The following is a 6,000-nucleotide window of genomic DNA, read 5'->3' as shown; positions in this document are numbered from 1 at the left end:
CTGAGTTCAACAATTATGTAGCAGATCTAATAAATAGTGTGCTTGGAAACTAAACCAACACAAATAAACAGGCATGACTCGGACTAAAATTACACTATCTACTATCATAGAGAAGCAAAGTGTTGTAAAGTCAGATAAAACAGGAGCTTCCTCTGTTAAGTAAAGAAAGAATTAAGTGCAATATTATTTCCTGAGATGTAATGATCCACCTGAAGATGATCTGATTGTAATATATATGAATTAAGTTGGTTTAGAGCTACCTGTGACACACCTAAAACTCATGAGATGACAGGGAATTTAATGCTTGAGTTTCACACTAAATGGGAGCACAAGTACTTCCACAATCCAAATACATGTTGTGATTAGTAACTGTGGAGAAACAATGTCAACACATGTGTTTTTCCATCAGTGAAATAAAAGGGGGGAAAAAAGGATGTTTGACTGTGTATCAAATTTAATTGGTCAAATGTTTAGTTGCATTTTTTTAATATTCCAGCCAGCCATGTTACAGGTTGGGTCATGTGCTATGCTACATATTAATTGGGCTGGGGTCCACCTGCTAATTCAATTTAGCTCTTCTTGGATTACCTGGCATCAAAAAGCCTAATATTGGTGTATATATATATACACCAATATTATATATATATATATATATATATATATATTGGTGTATATATAATCAGTACTCTGAAGTTAGTTAACATTTGGTTCTGCTAACTTTGGGATTTCCTATTTGGCTACAAGTGCATTCATGTGGAAGAGGAATGTTGCATTTATAATCTACTGGGAGACAATTAACAATCTGGGGATTCTTTTTCTAATAAAATTACGTATAATTTCTATTTTTAATCACAAAGTCACCCCATGTTGTTCTGAAATGCAGTGATGGAGTTTAAAACTGCCACAGATACTGGGATTTAGTGCAATTAAAATAAAGCTATAATCACCATTCATTATGTGGTTTAATGTGTTAAACTGTCCCCCTGTTTGTTAAAAGCTCTGTCGTAAATCCAAAGTGGACTCATGAAAGCCCGGAATAGCGAACTCAATCTGCTGGTCTATAAAAATGCCAACTGCATTTTATTACTTTATTGTAAACTCAATACTTTTCTCCATGTCAGGACCCCGTAGGAATAATAAATCAATCTTTCCAGTGATCTGATTGGTCAGTAAACAGGCTGTTGACAGCTTCATCAGGCACAGATGATTTTCACAAGCATCTCATTATACACAGATCTCTTAACGATGACAATAAGGAACAGGTGTCCAGTCTTACAAGTCCTAAAGGCCATTGGCTACAATCCAAGGCAACAATGTGTTTGTACATGGAGTAATCATCAGTGGAAGAAGAAATGAAAAAAAAGTTAGATAATCCAAAACAATCACATCAATAACTAAAACAAACATGTGACTGGATATGTGGCACATGCAAAAGAAAATATTTGTGCCATATGTTCTCTGGATATTATCCATTTATAAATCACTGAACCAATGATGTCAGAGAAGTTCACAAACAGTGAGTTCAATATCAGATTAATGTATTATCTTGTGGCTATAGTGGATACACTTTGTCAAGATAAAAGATGGCTAGATCACTGATCAGCAGTGTCTGCTGAAGGTTAACATACACAGAGTAAGCCACAGCACTGAATAATTCAGATCCTAGAAAATCTTAAGAGACACATTTTGACTGGCTCAAGTGAAAATACTTTACTTAAATTTTGTGTGTAAAATTAGGATTCTAACTGTGAGAACAGCAGCAAATACATCAGAAGTATGATTGATTTCCTTCTTTTATTGAATCCTTCTGTATGAGCTTATCACACAGGCAAAATACTTTGAGTACTTTGGTTAATTAGCATTATAGAATTTTTGACAAAACGTAGCTGAATACCATTATCCTGCAAACTAAACCTATTCCTGTTGGTGTCTACTTTACTTCTTCAGCTGCAGAACGTTGACATGCTTTCACTGAACTCAGATGGGGAGCATTAAGCATTTGGCATATTCTTGAGTCAGTTAACAATGCTGGCAATGCCACACAAACACTCAAACACACACTCCCTGGAGGTATTCAGTTATCACAGTGTATCTTTCAATATTGGAAGAGAAGGGAGGTATAAATGAGTTGTAATGACCACTTTCTCATTTAAAATGCCATTGCAGTTTCGGTAGGAGCCCCTCTGCGTGAATATTGCCTTGCCTAACAAAGCGAGTGATAAAAACTAAATGCTGAGCAGCTCACATTCAACAGTAATCAGATGAGCTGCATTTCACAAGCAGTATGCAAATAACCAATGAGATCATATTATTAATCTTAATATATGTGTTGTCAGCCACTACTTAGTGATAGTCTGGACAGTTTTAGGTCTCCCCAAGCCTAAAATGACAATATTTGAATGTAGCCAAAATTAAGTAGCTTTTCCAAATCTCTCCTTACTACTGATTAAATTTTAATGTGTCTAATAAATCATTAAACTTAAATGCATTTGGGGTAGTTTGATTTATGTTATGAAACTACTTGAGCATTCAGTATCTTGGTATAATTGTTCAACACAGGTTGTGTACTTTGCCTTGGGCATCATTTTAGTGATGAAGAGTATAATATGACCATGATATGGCAACTAAAAACCCAGTCGACTAGATGTTAGCATGTTCTCATCACACACATGTTCCAAGACACTAAGGTGATCATATTCCCAACCCTATCCACTGAATTGGTGAGTATATGTCCTCTCTATTTGCTGTAGAAAAGCTCAATCACACAGCTCTCCTTGTCTCTGGTTGTGGCACATTCCCAGTACAGATCCTTCTGGAGTAAGAGACTAATAACAGTCCATGTCACTCATTTATTCCAACAAAGTCTTCAAAGCAGAAACATTTTCAAAGTTTAGTGTTAGTGCTAAAAAATAAATAAAAATGCAGCATTGGCTGATGATCAGGTTAATCTCTCATTGTCTGCAAGAAGGTTAACATGTTATTGATTATGTCTAGGTTAAGCATTCATCCCTCCATTTTCTTTACTGCCTGTCCTCTAGAGGGTCACCAGGAGTTGGAGTCAATCTCAGCAAACATTGGGAGAGAGGCGGGGTACACCTTGGACAGGTCGCCAGTCAATCACAGGGCTAACATACAGTTTAGAGACAGACAATCATTCATACTCACATTCACACCTACAGGGAAATTTGAGACGCCAATTAACCTAATCTGCATGTTTTTTGGCCAGTGGGAGAAGGCTGGAGTACTTGGAGAAAACCCATACAGGCACGTGGAGAACATACAAACTCAACACAGAATGGACCTAGCCAGCTGATGGGTTTGAATCCAGAATCTTCTTGCTGTAAGGCACCACTGCACAACAATGTAAAGATCCATGACATTTTGCACGTGATACATGTAGAGTTAGCTGAGCTTGAATATTGTCACAGTCTTCTGTGGGTGGCTTGTTTATGCTGTTAAAGTCACTGCTCATTCTCTGATGCCTGTGCTATCATATAGTCATGTCCACTACTTAGCACCCATGGGCTTTGTTTTAATCTCCTTCTGTCTCATTTTTGCAGATATAAATTAAGTCACGTGGGGAGAGATATACAAAACATATTATGTGGAGCGTGTTCCAGACTCTGATTTGAACTGTCTCAAATTTGCAATGTAAATACAATTGATGAATGGGACTGAATAGAAATTGCCAGCAATGTCTGTCTAACTGTGACTTAACATTGGAGTCTCAACCCTGAGGACTGACGCCAGAGAGAGTACTAGAATGGAAATATGGATGCATGAGAGCGAGAACAGTGTACTGTAGATGAATGCAAAGAACAACTATGAGACTGTGATGGACACTGATTGATAACCCCCACCCCTGTAGCATTTTATTTTAGTGTCTGTATTTTTCTATTTTAGTGACCCATGTCTCTCAGCCACTGATGTCGTAAAGGGTGATTGTACAAAGTACAAAAAGCTCAATAAGCAGTCTGGTTGAGATAGATTTCTATTGTTTAGAGAAAAGTTGCCTAGCAAAGATCACCAATAGTCATTTTCTGGTAACCATTCCAATTGGACTTAATTCACTACTGACTGATGAGGATCATGATGATTCCATTCAAGTTATGTAATGGCCTAAATTCGTCGTGGACGAGCCCAAAACTTTACCTGATAAACAACCAGAAATGTGATTGGCTACCACTTTAAAATGTGCAGATATATGTTTGCAAATTCTGCATACCTGAACTTGTACTTCTTGGCGGACACTGCATTGTTCCTACTTTAAAGGTCATGTGAAATACTAGCAGTAACAGTATCAGGGTGCACTTATTGTGTTTGTGCTGTAAAAAACAGAAACACTGAAAATCAGAAATTTATCACAGCATTGCCTACATGTTGTCTTTATTGTCCCGCAGAATATGAAAAGACAACAACAATCAACATAATAAAACACAGAGCAAGTGTGCAAATGTGCAAAGGAAGTGCAAGGAATACAGCCAGAGTGCTGTTTGCTATTAAACATATCTATAGCAGTGTGAATGAAGGAGACATGGAATCTTTTTAGGGTGCCCTGAAACGACGTCCTGAGGGCAATAGCTTAAACTCCCTCTGGAGTGGATGATGCTTTGTGTGTGTGTGTGTGTGTGTGTGTGTGTGTGTGTGTGTGTGTGTGTGTGCGCCCGCACACATCCTCCAGAGACGGACAGTCTGTGAAGAGAATCCAATATGCTGTTTCATAATAAAAGCTCTCAAGGGGGATAGCAACAGTGCTTAGTGGGCTTTGTACAGTCCATTCAATCAGAGGCTGCCAGCATGCTGGGATTTAGAGGCAGGCGCCCTTTCCACTGGCTCTCTGAGAAAAAGAGATAGCAATGCCAAAACAGTGAAAACAAGACAAAACAAGTTTTAGAGCTTTGGTTTAAAGTTCTGCCTTCATTTGAATCATAATATTATTGTATGATTGCATCAGGTGATAGGATGTGATTGTCTGAGACTGCAACACGATGAGTAACCATCTGCTCTCGTGAAACATCCACAGCATGTCTCGTCTACACTGAAGGTTGCATAGCTTAGTAGCAGTGCAGTCGGTTCACTAACCAAGGATAAGACAGCTAAAACAGAACACAGTGTGTACATGACACCAAATGTCACACTGTGGAAAAATGTCTTCTCACTGGAGCAAAAAAAAACAAAAAACAACTGCTCTTCTGGCTCACAGCCATATCTTAAACCCCTTTTGGTCTTTGGAAGTGTTTACATCAGCACATATTAAAATAGCTGCACATGAAAACGTGCGGGGAGTAAAAATGGCTCTTCTGTGCTGTAGAGGTGTTGTGGTAAAGATTGATGTACTGTCAAATAGAGCCTTCACTTTTATTTGCCGCGAAGCATCAGTCAATCGATTCACCTAAAGACATTAAAGATCATTTACATTCAACTGTGCCGATCATCCCTCATATCAGATAAAAATCCATACACTTTGTCGGGACGGGTCTGAAAGGGAGAGGAGAGGCAGTGACAGATTGTTTCGATCACACTCTATTACCATCTTAAGGCAAGTGATTTGACTTTACATGGGGCAAAGGCTCCAGGATGCCGATCTCGTTATTGGATTTCCTATGATAATGCCATAAAATGTCATCAGCTGGCAAAGAGATGCATCTATCACACACAAGCAAGTGTCAGAAGAAATTACAATTTATGGTTGGTGCTCCTGTGTGATTTTTCCTGCAAGTGTACAAGTTTGTATATATGTGTATGTGTGAGACAAAGTAGTTTTCATGAGGAAAAACCTGAAGAATAGATGTTTTGCTCATGGCAGTGGAGCTACAGTGCTATCTGACTCCATACTCTTTGTAACCTAAAGGCATAATCTGCTGAATGGTGAGAGATCATCTAGCCAGAATTAATATGTCATGCTGTGACTACAGGCTACACAACACTCCCATGTGTCTGGCTGAACTATTTAAGAGTGGACTGACATTTGAAGTATGTGGGTGTAAAGAGCCCTCAAAA

This window comes from Scomber scombrus, chromosome 13 (genome assembly GCF_963691925.1).
Source record: "Scomber scombrus chromosome 13, fScoSco1.1, whole genome shotgun sequence".
Classification (NCBI taxonomy): domain Eukaryota; kingdom Metazoa; phylum Chordata; class Actinopteri; order Scombriformes; family Scombridae; genus Scomber; species Scomber scombrus.
The sequence above is the reverse complement of the archived record's forward strand: the minus strand, read 5'-3'. Positions refer to the sequence as shown.